Source organism: Artibeus jamaicensis, unplaced genomic scaffold (genome assembly GCF_021234435.1).
Source record: "Artibeus jamaicensis isolate MK-2021 breed Jamaican fruit bat unplaced genomic scaffold, CSHL_Jam_final scaffold_660, whole genome shotgun sequence".
Classification (NCBI taxonomy): Eukaryota; Metazoa; Chordata; class Mammalia; order Chiroptera; family Phyllostomidae; genus Artibeus; species Artibeus jamaicensis.
In genome coordinates, this window is record NW_026522052.1 from 6,634,298 (window position 1) to 6,649,141 (window position 14,844).

Below are 14,844 nucleotides of genomic sequence, written 5' to 3' on the forward strand. Positions count from 1 at the left end.
CTAATGCCCCTTAGCATTAATAACAAGCTCCAAGGTCCTCCATGTAAACCTTGCCTCACCAACACTTCTGCATATCTATTCCCTCCTAAACCCTGAAAACCCCACCCAAATCCTGGATTGGGGAGGTCTGGCTTTTGAGTGTTAGCTTCCTCTTCTCCTACATGGCACCGTTCATCATAAAATAGCCGATCTTTCTCCAGTGCAATTCTCTGTGTGTAGTGGTTGGCTGTCCTATCGCCAGGTGGTACTACTACTGGAAGCTAGTAAGAGGAAAGAAAGGATTCTCCCAGAGCCTTCAGAGGGGACATGGCCCTGCCAATACCCTGCATTAGAATATCTAGCCTCCTATCTTTTAAGCTATCTATTCCTAGAAAACAAATGCATACATTGTTGGTGCTTCAGAAGAGATATTTAACAAGAACACGTTCACTTTTTTTTTATTGTGATTGTTAAAAAACAAAATTCAACTAAGTAAATTTGAAGATCTAATTGGCTTTATTAAGCGATTCATGAATTGGGCAGTGCCCCACCCAGCAACTAGAAGGGCTCTCTGAAAGGTTGCACAAAATGGAGGTTTTTTTATAGGAAGAAAAGATTGTTGGGGGGCCCAGATGTCTTTTCTTGGGGGGAATAGAACCGAGCATTTTTTATCTGCAAATTGCCTTTTCTTTTCCTTGAAGGATGGAGAGGGCCCGTATGTGAGATCACCTTACCAGTGCTTGACCATGAAATCCCAGACTGGTTGATTAAGCTTATGCTTCTGGGAGGGGCTGAAACTGCAGTTAGATTCAGACATTAGACCTACGTTTGGTCCCTGGGCTTCTGGCATGAGTGACGCCATTGGGGCCTGTGGTTTTCTCTTAACATGATGTTTTAGAAAATCACAAGCAATGAATACCCTTTTATCCAATGAATACTGGCTAAATATTTATATTTTAGATTTTAAATAGCTTTGTATATTTATATTCACATAGGTAGTTTTAATATAAATCTATAAACATGATAATAGGTATATATCCTGAATTTCATGTTTTTTATATCGCAGTCTTTTTTTTTCTCCTTTTTTCACTTGGCACTGTTCTCCCCTCCTGCTGCCGGTCCGTCTGCGTCACCCTGCCCCAGACAGCCTGGTAACTGGTCGATGTGTTTCTCTCCCCACTCCCCCATGTGCGCAGCTCATATGTGCTATACACATATTTACAAATATACAGATAATTGCACAACATATTCATACACACACATATGTGTACAGGGATTTTTTCTTCCTTTGTTTTTCAGAAATGAAATATTACACATGGGATGGTCAGTTGTGTCAATGTGTTTTACCCTATCAAATGCTAATACAGGTGTCATGAGGACGTGTTGTACATGTGGTTAAAATCCATAATCAGTAGCTTTATAAGTAATATCCTAGATAATCTAAGGGGGTGTGGCCTTATCCAATCAGTTGAAAGGCCTTAAGAGCAGAACGGGTACTTCGGGAAAAAGAAGAAATTCTGCCTGTGAACTGGAGCTGCAGCCTCAGCCGGAGATTTCAGGGCTGCCCTTCCTGATGTGTGGCCCTACCAAGTTCGCTCAGGCCTCACCACCCTCCGCAGTCCCGTGAGCCAACTCCCACCGTAAATCTCCTTATATATGTTCCCACTGATTCTGTTTCTGTAGTTGAGTCCTGACTGATGCAACACACTTTTTTTTTTTGTTATTTTGCCTTTTTTATACAACATTAGTTCTTGAAAATAGCCCACAGATGCAGCTACGGTTCATTTTCTTTAATCGCTGCACATCATTCTGAGGTGTGGATGTACCAGTACATTTTAATTATTGTCAGTTTTATGCCATCCTGAAAAATGCTGCATTAAAGACCTGATAAGGGTGGGTTTTTTTCCTTTTAGATAGAATCGCAGAAAGGAGACTGCTGAGTTAAACGACTACTTACATGTCTCCTAAAATGGAATACATATGTATCCATGTTTATACATATATATGTATCCATACTTAATTTTAATTGACATTATTACCTTGCCTTCAGAAAAGACTGCAACAATTCCTATGCCACTAGCATTATATGAAAGTGATCGAACAATAGATGCTACTTTTTTAAAAACTTTTTTCTGATGAATATAAAGTAACATCTAATAATTAATTTCTATTTACTTGAAGCTTAAAGTTTGCAAGTCTTTTAATATGGTTTTTCAAATATTTTTAGATTTTATTTACTTATTGTAGAGAGAGGGGAAAAGAGGGAGAAAGAGAAGGAGAGTAACATCCATGTGAGAAACATTCATCACCTGTGTCTCATACACACGCTGACTGGGGAACTAACCCACAGCCCAGGCATGTGCCCTGACTGGGAATCGAACTGGTGACCTTTTGTTTTGTGGAGCAACGCCCAAGCCACTGAGACACACCTGTCAGGGCTTTGGTGTGCTTTCGGGCATTGGGATTTGCTCTTCCCTGTCATTTTAGTAATGCCCTTTGTCTATTTGACCATTGGGTTGTTTGCTTCTTTTTAAAACTATAGGAAATTATTTTTTGTTCTCTGTACAGCAGAAATGTTAATGTTTAGGAACTTTGTTTACAGTCTACATATCTGTAGTTTTTATTTACATGTAATTAAAATATACCTATTGCTTCCATTATAGCTTTTTTCCCCCATTAGAGCTTCTTGGCCTCAAATCATGGTGAACAAGCTTACCAACATCTCTAGAAGTGGTGGTACGCAGCATATCCTAGATTGTTTTAGAAGATTTTTATTGTCCTATGTTATATTTTAGTCTTTAGTATTTTTGTTTACATTATGTTTACCTAAAAAAACCTAACAGACTTTGGTAAATCTTAATTATATAATAAACAAATGGAGATTAAATTCTTTTCAAATTCTTAACCAATTAAAAAATTTTCTTGACTTAAAATTGTCAGAAGTCCTAAAAACAATATTATAACATTAACAGCATTGAGGCATAACTGATACACATTAAACTGCACGTTTCAAGCGGGCAACTTAATGAGCTTTGAACTTCTCATATGTACACGTCCATGAATCTGTCACCACAATCAAAAAGAGGACACAGTCATTTTCATTTTGTAATCATTTTCAAAAGTTTTGTTTTTGACCTTTGTAATTCCTCCCCACACCCACCTACCCAGGCAATCATTGATCTGCTTCCTAGTACTACTGATTAGTTTGCATTTCCTAGAATTTTACATAAATGCAATGATAAAGCAGGTGCTTTTTTCCTTTTGGTCTGGCTTAGCTTACTCAGCATAATTATTTTGAGATTAATTTATGGTGTTCATGTGCTGATAGTTTATTTCTTTCTATTGCTCCATGTACTGATAGTTTATTTCTTTCTATTGCTGATAGTTTATTTCTTTCTATTGCTCCATTGCTATAGGATGTATTTACCTATTCACCTGTTAATGGACATTCCATTTAGTGTTGGGTCTCCTAGAGCAGTGTTTGAACACTGAGACTAGGTTTTTCCACACGCTTTGCATTCATGTTTATTACCTGTATGGGTTCTTGTGTGTACAATAAACAGTGTGATTCAAGAGAAGGCTTTTCTACCCTTGTATGCTCATAGATGGCCTCTCCTATCTAAATGGTGTAATATTTAATGAGGTATAGCTTCTGCCTGGAGATTTTTACACATTCATTGTATTTATAGGGTATCTCTCAAATGTGAATTTCCATTTGCCATCGAATGCTTTCTCACCTTCCTTACATGCATAGGGTTTAGTTTCAGTATGACTTCCCTGGTGTCTAACGAGGCCTGACTTATGAATAAAAGCTTTCTCGTATTTATTACAGTCATAAGATTTCACTCTTCTATGGACTATCTGATAAATACTGAGGGTTTTTCCTTTTGGCTGAAGATTTTCTACATTCATTACATTCCTAGAGTTTCCACCCCCTCCCCAGTATGAACATTTTTATCTTTAATGAGGTATTGCTTTCTATCTAAAGATGCTTTCACATCGATTCCATTCAAGAGTTATTTTCCAGTATGAATTTTCTCATGATCTGTGAGATATGATTTGTTACTGAAGGCCTTTCCCACATTCTTTGTATACACAGGGTTTCTCCTCAGCATGTCTTCCATGGTGTCTACTGAGTCTTGACATTTGCACAGAAAGTTTCCCACATTCATAAGTTTTTCTTAGAATGATGAGTATGAAGTTTTTCTATTATAGCTGAAGGCTCTTTCACATGTAGCACTTTTACATGATTTCTAATCTATATACATTCTTAAATGTAGAGTGAGGGATGAGATTCAAGAGAACACTTGGGCCCTTACCTGTGTGGCTCAGTTGGTTGGGTATTGTTCAGCAAAACGAAAGGTCACTGGTTTGATTCCTGGTCAGGGCACATGCCTGGGTTGCTGGCCAATCCTGGTTGGGGTGAGTGCGAGAGGAAACTGATCAATCTTTCTCCCTCCTTTTCCCTTGCTCTAAAAACAAATAAAACCTTAATATATATATAGGCTGGTGTAGCTCAGTACATTGAGCGTGGGTTGTGAACAAAAGGGTTGCCGGTTTGATTCCCAGTCAGGGCACATGCCTGGGTTGTGGCCAGGTTCCCAGTATGGGCCATGTGAGAGGCAACCACACATTGATGTTTCTCTCCCTCTCTCCATGTCTTCCTTTCTCTAAAATTTAAAAAAAAAAAAAAGAGCACAGTTAAGGAGAGAGAGGGAGGGAGAAAACACTTGACTATATTCATCACTCGTATGAATGCACACTCTCCATTATGTATTTTCTCATAATCTCTGACATATTGCTTCAGGTTAAAGGTTTGTCCACATTCATTATATTTGTAAGTTTTTCTCCAGTATGATTTAACGTCTGAGGAGATTTGATTTGGCTGGAGGCTTTCTCACATCCTTACATGTCATAGTTTCTCTTTTCTATTAATTTGCCGGTATACGTTGACACTGTATTTCTAAGAGAAAACTTGTCTCACAATGATTGCTCTTCTCTTTTACGTACTGACTTTTAGAGAGTGGGGGGAAGGAAGAGAGAGAGAGAGGGACAGACATTGATTTGCTGCTCCACCCCTCTGTGCACTCATTGGTTGCTTCTCGCATGTACCCTGCCAGAGATCGAACCGGCAACTTTGGCCCAGAACTTTGGCACACAGAGTTGACACTGTAACCAACTAAGCTACCTGGCCAGCGCACAATAATTACTCTTAAATGGGATTCTACAAATGAGAGGAACCACAGTATACTCATATCCATACTAATCCTTGCTTGCAGAGAAACATTGTTTGGTGGCCTCCCATTTGCACCCCGATTGGGGATGGAACCTTCAACCCAAATATGTGCCCTGACTGAGAACAGAACCCACAACATTTTGGTGTATGCTTCAACCAACTGAATTACCCTGCCAGGGATTTAAAAAAATTAAAATCCATTTTTATTTGGATTGCTTGTTTGGTGTTGAGTTGTGTAAGTTCTTTACATATTTTGAATGTTAACTCCTTTTTAGAGCTGTTGTTTGCAAATATCTTCTCCCATTTGATTGGTTGGCTTTTTGTTCTGTTGCCGGTTTCTTTTGCTGAGCAGAAGCTTTTCATTTTGACACAGCCCCACTCATTTATTTTTGTCTTTACTTCTCTTGCCTTTGGGGTCAAATTAATAAAATGTTCTCTGTGACCAAGAAAAAACAATAATTCTTGCACAGCTTCCCTCATAATGAAATTTAAATTATGGTCTAAAATTTTCAAACTGAATCATATTTATAAAGGTGTTTTCTTTTTCTTAAATTCTTTTAATTGATTTGAGAAGGAGGGAAAAAGGTAGAGAGGGAGGAGAGAGAGACAGACCCATCAATTTTTGATGTTCCACTTATTTATGCATTCACTGGTTGATTCTTCTGTGTGTCCCACTGGGGATTGAACTTGCAACCTTGGCATGTCAGGATGATGCTCTAACCAACTGAGCTACCCAGCCAGGGCCACAAGGGTGTTTTCTTAAAGTAACAATGTTTGATGGAAAATGCTTTTCCATTTCATACATTTTCTTTTTCCTTAACTGTATTTCATGGAGAAAGAAACAACTTGATTTAAAGCCTTTATATGGCTTCTTTCTCTTCTTATTAACTTCCCAGGCTTCTTCTGGACAACACCTCCTTTACAATTCTTTCTCCAACATCCATGACTGCAGCTGTTTGAACTGAAAGTCATATCCAGTTTTGTGACTTAAGATCTCTGGGAGTCTGGGCCACAAACAAAAGCAGATAACCCATCATGGCAAATTCTTTGGAAAGCCACTTATTAGCTTAAAATGCATTTTATTTTCAGACAACCTACATGACATATTTTTTCTTCAAAATAATGCCTCTGCTCCAAATAAACGAAGGTTAAAATAAATGAAGGGTTCATGGTAACATCAGTCCCATTTATCCTAGCTCTGGTGTGTGGATGAAAAACAGAGGTCGGTTATGATGACAGGTGATAGATCCAAATTGCCCAATTTGTTCACATTTCCCCATTTCTAAACCGTCCTCAAAGAAAATCAGCGTGAGGTCACACCACCCTCTGGTGGTTCAGCAGATCAATCATACCACCTGGATTCACATTTTTGCCATAAAGGACCCGCAGGTTTCGAAATTATCGAGGCTGTGCTGGACTTGCTCCACAGCCCCTGTCGTCAGTGGCTTCAGTATTTCTGCACTCTGTTCTTCAGTTTCCCTTTGACTGATCTGAAGTCATCTTTGATGCACTGCTTGTAGGCTTGTGCCCTGACCAGGAACCAAACAGGCAACCTGTCGCTTTGCAGGAGGACACCTAACCAACGGAGCCACACCAGTCAGGGCCATTGATAATTCTTGCCTGAAAAAAAATTAAGAATTGCTACAGTTGCTGCCAAATATTTTTTTTTCTTCCGAGAATTTCTCTTCTTATCGGTGTGCTTTCCTCTGTAATGAACTTTCTACGTTTACTCACTGACTTTTTTAAACCTTTGTAGATTCCTCACTGTTACACATTTTTTAAAAAAGTCTTTTAAAACTAGCACACACAACATTCTAGTTGTTTCTATTGACCTACCTTATCTGCTATACTATTGGCAACACCTGTTATTCTTCACCTCTCTCTTTCGGTAACTCCTGAGTTTCCCAACCCTCCCCTGAAGCTGCTTCCACCTCCATTTTCCCAGATCCACAGGTTCTTTTTTTTTTTAATTGATGAAAGAGAGTGATTGATTTGTTGTCCCACTTATTTATGCAGTCATTGGTTGCTTCTTGTACGTGCCCTGACCAGGGATCCAACCTATGACCTTGGCATATCGAGCCAATGCTCCAGCCAACTGACCTACCCGGCCAGGGCACAGGTTATCTGTCTTTATCTTTCTTAACCCTCGGCAACATCAGCTGCAGCTGACTACTACATTCTTTCTCCCCTTGGCTTCTAAGACATCATCCTCTTCTGTTCTTCTGGTTTACTGGCCTTCACTGTCTCGTTTTGGCTCTTCCCTGTGTCTCTTCTCTAAATTCAGCAGTTTCCATGACTTTCGCCCTAGACTTTCTTGTCTTCTCTACATGCTATCTCCCTCATCTAATCCTCATGACGACCTTAACTAGTTAGATGTCATGTAATCCCATGTAAATACAATTTACTGTCTGATAAGTTCTAAAATTACACTGTAGCCCAGATCTCTCCTTGGGTTCTAATTGTGCCGTATGTCCAGCTGGATTTCTAAAACATATTTGAAACTTAACATGACTATGACAGAATTCTTACTGATCCAGCCATTTCTCAGTTAAGGCTTCAACAGTTACTTAGTCACTCAAGTCTCAACTTTATCACTCCATTGTAATCACTAGAAATCTACACTCTGTCCCATTAGCTCATCCATTCACAAGTTCCGTGGCTTTACTTCCAAAATATATCTGTTCCTACACTCGTCCCCATTTACACTATTTTACTCCCCATTTTAGTCAAGATTACTAAAAAGATTATTTCTTGCTTAGAGCTTGACAGATTCCTTGCTACCCACCTTGTCTTTGTTTTTATCCTCTCCCCAAATATAGAGCAGCCAGAGGCTTCTAAGTGGCATCATAGCCCTGCTAAAAACCACCAATTACTTTAAATTGCGCTTAAAATACAATAACAACTCTAATATTATAGCCTTCAAAGCCTTATAAGATTTGGTCCTTGCCTAGTTCCCCAACTTTTCTCGTAGTACAATACTCCTCTTCTTGTGTTCCAGCAAATCTGGCCTTCTTACTATTTTTCAGTGTGTTAGAGCGAAAGATCCGTAAAGGCAGGGATTTTTAATGTGTTGTGTTTTCCCAAAGCACCTATGACAGTGCCTGGCATCATTCAATGGAAGAAGAAATTAATACGTGCATGCCAGGATTTTTTTTTTCCCTTCATGCTTTTGCATGTGCACTTCAATCGGACTGGAATGCTCTCCAAGATCTTAACATGGGTGGCTTGTGTCCATCACCCAAGCCTTAGCTCAGATGTTAGTATCTTAGAAAGGACTTCTAACAGCAATTAAATAAAAATTATTTAAAAAAAGATAAAATAAAAATAATGTAATGTTTTATACATTACTTATAGTAAGATAGATGATTCAATAAAAAGTCCAAGATTTAAAAAAAAAAAAAAAGGACTTCTTTGACACACTATTCAAATTGCCAGCGTTCCCTTCCCTTTTGCATTTTCTAGCTTTATTTTCTTCACAGCACCAACCATCACTCGGAATTATCTTATTTATTTTCTTCGGTTGCCTCCACTAGAATGTAAGGTCCAGAAGAGAAGGGACTTTTTGGAGGAAGTGTCCCCATTCTATCCTCATTGTTTAGAACAGTGACTGGGCATAGTGCATAGTCAATGATTACTAGTACACTGAAAGGGGTGAATTTTACTGTATATAAACTTAAAAATTATTAAAAATTTTTATATAACATGCAGATTCCTGTGTTTTACAACAGACCTTCTGAATAAAATAAATCTCTGGGGTGGGACCTATCTGTAGTGTTTGTGCACTCTGAAGTTTTAGGCCATTTCCCCAGTCCATGAGGGTGAGCTGGGCCTCCAGTCCATATATCCTCATTTCCTTATGGCAAGTTTCCCTTCTGGGTTCCTTGTCATTTTTGGTCCAGTTCATCAGAGAGGATGTAATGTCAAATCTCAGAATGGGGGAAGCTCTCTCTAGAGACCAGGGGGTAGAAGAGTGGACTTACCGGACCTCTGGCATTATCTACCCCCGCACTAAAGGGGAACATTAGGGTGACTCTTAACTGAGTCTTCCTTAAGGCATCTGACTTTCAAATCCAGTTAAGAGCTAATAATAGTATCTCTTACTATGAATGCTAAGCTCTGGTTTATCAGGCCCCAATTCACACTTCTTTGCAATTAAATTCCCCAAGTGTTTACTGATAGTCTATTCCAAGTCAAATGCTGTATAAACAGGAGTCTGTGGAGGAACAAGACATGGCTTAGTTACAAAGTTGGTTACAAAGTAGTCAACTATCTTGGAGTTTTAAAAACATCATGTTCTCCCATTCTTTCAACTTTGTTTCCAGTAAAAAAATAAATAAAACAGGAAAAAGGATATTGTTGGGTGAATTTTATGATCTCCTCCCCCACCCAGATATTTTCGACTTTTTTCTTGGTTAGCCATAGTTTAGTAGTTTGATGTATTATCGTAATTTAAGTTCTAGTGTGCTATTTTAGACGGAAATCTCATTTAATCTTCAAAATAATGTAGCCAGGTAGATGTTACGGACGGGTACGCTTCCTGAAGGTAGGACGTTTCCTGGTGTCTCCAGATCTAGTTGCCATTCACATTAGGAGTAACTACAGCTGGGTTTCTTGCTCCAAAGCTTGAGCTTATTTCTATGCATTCGGTGGCCCTTTGAGAAGGCAATTTTAGTATATGGAATCCTGAGGTTAATAAAATACTTAATCATTGGTTGGCCAGTGTCGAATAATACTTCATATTTCCGAAAAATCATTTCCTTTTTTGGAACGTAAGGGGAAAGATGCAGTGAGGCGCTCCAGGGTTTGGCAGGGATTGAACAGTCAGTGGGTCAGAGATGGAAGCGTGGAGAACCCCATGAGCGCTGGGCGCCCCCCCCCCCCCCCGCCCCGCACACCCCAGCAACCCTAGAGCCCGAGGCCAGGAAGTGGCCGCGCTTCCGCGCGGACACCGGGCCTCTCGGGTGTGGGATGCTTGCTTGGAACCCCGACCTGCAGTCTAACCTCTTCACCTGAAGCTCGGAGGCCCGCCGTTTACCCGTCCCGGAGCCCGCGGGACGCTCAGAGACCAGGCGACACAATCTTAGGAGTCAGCTTTTCTGATTGGCTTAGAGTACGAACGCCGACGAACGCAGGCTGAGACTCGCTCTTTGATTGGGTTTTAAAGGAACAGCAGAGCACGAAATAAAGAGGCCTTCACTCATTGGGCCATTGTGTGAATCTCCTTTTGGTTTCTCTGCCGACTGAATTAGTGTCTCGGGATCTTCGTCATGAGTCTTAAATCTGGACCTGTCAGTTCGCCCCAGCATTATTCGTCTCTAGGCTAGGCATGGGGTTTACAGAGTCAGCCAATCACATAACGCCGAGATCAGGTTGCTAGGCAGATTATGGTAATAACGCCCCGCCTTTTATGCTGCTCCCACTCTGCGGCGGGAAGAACCACCTGGAGGTGGCGGGGGGGGATTGATTTCCATCACCCCTAGGGAGAGAGGATCGGGGACCCGCTGATCTTCCAGCTCCCCTCACCCAACCTCGTGTAAGTACCTACAGGATTAAGGGAACCGGATAAGCCGGCGTCCAGAGTACCCCATCGACTGGGAGGGTGTTTCGTCTTTGCTTAGTCCCACCCAAAATGGCGCCAAGCTCTTTCCGCGTCTCAGAGCCCGGCCGGGGCCAACCGACCGCGGACCCGGGTGGGGGGGGATTGATGGTGGTGGTGGTGGGGGGGAGAAATCCCGGCGGCACCGCCCGATGGTACAGTCCAGCCAGGGCTGGGACGCGGCACCTCACTCGGGGTGGGGGGGGTCAAACATCTGCACCTTCTAAGGGGAAAGGGCCAAATCCCCCTAGAGGAGTCCCTCCTGGCGCTGCGTTCCGCGATGGCCTCGGCGGCGCTTCGCCCCTGCCTTCCCCACGCGCAGCCTCCTCCCTGCGACCCTAGAGTGGCTCGCATGCTCCGCTGGCCGCGCGCACCTCTCCTCCCCTGCCCGCATTGGTTGGGCCGGGACGGCAGTTGGGCGCCCAGCGCGCTCCTGCGGCGGCGTTTGGGCGGGCGCTTGGGGTGCTGTGGGGCGTCTCCCGCGGCCAAGGCCCGGGGACGACGCGTGGGTGGCGGCCCGGCACCGGTCTTCGGGGCCGGTGGGCAGGGAACCCCTTCCTTGAAGGGCTCCATGGAAGGGGCCCCCTGCTTTGTCTTATAAGGACGCGCCGCCACCTTCCATTGATTGCTGATGTCCCATTCCTTATTTACAATTTTGCGTCACCGAGACCGGGGAGGCCCCGCTTGGAGGAGCTTGGAGATGGCCCGTTGGGGTCAGTCTCCGGAAACAGTGTCCCGGGGTGGGCTGGGCGGAGCTGAGGTCCACCTGCGCGTCTGTCGAGTGCAAAGGCGGGAGTCATAGGCCTTTGGGGAGCCGCTTGATGTTACAGTTTCCAGCCGATCATCAACTTTCATTAAGCACTTGTTAGTCTGTAGCCAGGTATTAGGTATTGTGTCTCCTAAGTGAACTCACAGCTGTTGCATTTCGTGTGCGTGCGTGATTATCCTGGCTTGGATTTGCTGGGCTCAGTCGATTTTCGGTCGATATTTGTGTACGTTTAAGCACAAGGAGTGCTGGTTGGGGTGCCGTCATCGAGGATTAAATGTGTGATGAGTTCCACCCAGCTCAGTCTTGTCTAATTCGCCTGTTCAAATCTTGCCGGGCTGGCTCATCACCCCGCAAAGTTCTTTCAAACTCCACAGTGTTTCCCTTTACTAAAAACAAAATCACTCGGGATTGTTTTGTGGCCTCTTTTTCTGACCCGTTCCATTACTGCTTTAAATTCATCGAAGTCAGGAAGGTATATTGTATCTTTTTAGTACTCTCCTATCCACTCCCCCGCGGCCCCCCCGGGGCACCATCATGGTTTCTATCTACCTGGATTAACAATACTTACATGTTGCTGTAGAATTGAGAAACAAAAACAAAGGGTTGGTTGGAGCAAAGCCGAGTTTAAAGCAGTCTGGATTCAAACTGGTGAAGTAATTTGGGAAGTAATTTATAGGTTTACTCTTTTCATAAATTGAGCTTAAATTATCATAAAATGAACTATTTTAAAGTGTAAAATTTAGGAGTAGATTTACATTTTTAAAATTTGGACCAAGACATTTTCTCCACCTCGTGACTCCTATTACACATTTATTCCTTGAGCACCCACCCTTGGCTCTGCTCTGTTTTGCAAGGATGCTAAACAGCTGTTTTTCCAAATAAGCCATTTTTGGTTTAATGTTGTGAAGTGTGCTCCACCGCATATTAATGTGTGCATTGTATATGTATCATGCATGTGAATGTGATCAAGTGTGTATCATAAGGCAAAGTTCATGTCTTTGAAGGGCCCTGCAGGCTTTTTGCGTAGAGATTATGCTGGTGTAAGGGAGCACAGATCAATCCAACATAATCATAAATTGATTGGTGCTGCTTCAATTTCCACTTGTATAAATTAACTTTTTTCTGCTCATTGTAGAAAACAGAAAATAGAGAAAAAATTACCTGAAGTACGATTACCAAAGATAATCCCTGCTGATCCTTTGCTGTGCTTCAAATCTCATGTGTGCATAAACATTTTCACAAACTTGTCCTTATGGTACATGGTTTTTATATCTATTTTTAAAAAAGTAGATAGATATCTTATGACTTCAGTGATAATTTGCCACTTTTAGTAGTTCCCCCCATTAGTTGAAGGGGTATCATGAAGTTCTTTGAATTAAAAGAATTATAATAGTTGATTCCTTTTACCATTTACGTGTATAACCCATTGGGATAGGTTTCTGAGCAACAAGCAGAATTGTTCAAAGAGTTGAGAAATATGAGCTATAATTTTGATTTCCTTAATAATTTTACAGTGCAAGCACTGGTAAACTACATAATTTCATTTGGTAAAAATAGTAAACTATTAAACATCTCGTCATTTCAGTGTTTGTTCTGTTTAGTCAGACTTTGTTTTACAATAGAAGGCTGATGTACTTTGACCTATTATCACTAACATACATGGTTTTCCCCACCCCATCTCCTTTTGAAAATGTGTAGACACACCCTGTCCAGCAATTTGTATGTTTTTTTTACAAGCAGAATTTATAAATTTATTTTAAATTTATCAGAGCAAATGAGAATTTGGTCTGGTGTAGCAACAGTAGTGAGTTGAGAAAGTGTATGTTTGGTACAACCACATCTTTGCAGAATGGTTCTGCTCAAATTCTGCTGGAGTACTGGGGTAAGGGCAGGAAGGTGAGGGGGTATTTTTTTCCTAATTTATTATTTTGGTCACTCTCTGTTGAAGCCTTTGTCTCCCTCTTCTGATACTATACTATTTACATTATTTAGTTGAACCATTACTAAAGGATATCTGGCCTCTGTCCTTTTATTATCTGTGTGGTAACCCTAGTTTCAGACTTAATGTGTAACATTCTGAATTGGTGCCTTTCCAGTTTATTTCCGTCAGCTCCTTTGTGACATTGATACTTCATGGTTAGTGCTGAAACATTATTTCCAATCCTTTTGCAAAATCCTGCAAGAGCTTTCTATTGCCCATACCTGTGTTTTAAGTTTGTTCCCACTGTGGAAAGCACCTGGACGTAGGTGTTTGATAACTTTGAAATAATGTAAAGAATTGGAAGGGGGAGAGGAAATGGAAAGGGAGGAGGGAGGTTACGGATAGTCCTAAATCACAACTGTAGCAAGGGCAGTTAAAATTTGGTGAAAACAACCATTATAAAGTTAATCCTGCTAAAATGATATTATTGTTTGTTACTCATTTCTTAGTTGAACCGTCATTTTAACATGAGGATATCGGAGTTAAGTACTCCTTTTTTTTTTTAACCCGTGCCCTTGACTTTCAGTGTCTGGTTTCTGTCTGTAGCCTCTTTCCTGCTGTGATCTTTAGAGTATCTGTTCCGTACATCTGAGCTGTCCAGTATGGTCTGTGGAGCACTTGAAACATGGCTAATGCTGTGAATGTGAATTCACATGCCCGATTTGAGATTTAGTGTGAGAAAACCCTAAATATTTCTATTTCTAAAATATTGGTTACATGTTCAAATAGTATGTTGCATGTATTAAATTTAATAAAATATAATATAATGCACTTAGCCATTTTTAAAAAAGATTTTACTTATTTTTAGAGGGGGAGGGAGAGAGAAAAAGAGGGAGAGAAACGTCGATGCGTGGTTGCCTCTCGTACACCTTCCACTGGGCACCATTGCCTGCAACCCAGGCATGTTCCCTAACCGGGAATGGAACCAGCGACCCCTTGCTTCGCAGGCTGGCACTCAATCCACTAAGCCACAGCAGCCACGGCTAATTTAGCCTGTTTTTTACTTTAAAAAAATTTACCAGTACACGTGGCTTGCATGTGTGTTTGTATGTTTCTTTTGAACAGTGTGGCATTGGATAGTCCAGTAGGGGTGAGTGTTCCCAAGTAGCGCTGTCATTATACATTTTAAAAATTTTTATGTGGTTTTTTTTGTGTGTTTACCTTTTTTGTTTCTTTAGTTTCTACTAATAGGTGTGTCTCCTTATTTTAGTGCTTATATTAGCTCTCACAGAAGCATTATTATTCATTTGAAGAACACCTTAATGTTAAAACTACTTCTAGAT

The 14,844-nt window shown here is 41.2% G+C and overlaps 2 protein-coding genes across 6 annotated transcripts in view; one reads left to right on the top strand and one right to left on the bottom strand.

Moving 5' to 3' along the window:
- The window catches only part of LOC119041070 (40S ribosomal protein S27-like), a 36,340-nt gene extending 25,855 nt beyond the window's left edge, over positions 1-10,485 (bottom strand). The window contains exons 1-2 of one of the 3 annotated variants that reach the window (XM_053659442.1): positions 10,225-10,485; positions 4,299-4,392 (exon numbers count right to left, since the gene is read on the bottom strand). The gene's annotated coding sequence lies outside the window, so the exon portion shown is untranslated. Of the gene's footprint in view, positions 1-4,298; positions 4,393-5,760; positions 6,836-10,216 lie in introns of those variants that run through there. The other 2 variants (XM_037134216.2, XR_008390505.1) reach the window with 2 other exon arrangements.
- The window catches only part of PRDM10 (PR/SET domain 10), an 87,076-nt gene continuing 82,687 nt past the window's right edge, over positions 10,456-14,844 (top strand). For all 3 annotated transcript variants that reach the window (XM_053659437.1, XM_053659438.1, XM_053659441.1), the window contains exon 1: positions 10,456-10,748. The gene's annotated coding sequence lies outside the window, so the exon portion shown is untranslated. The remainder of the gene's footprint in view (positions 10,749-14,844) is intronic.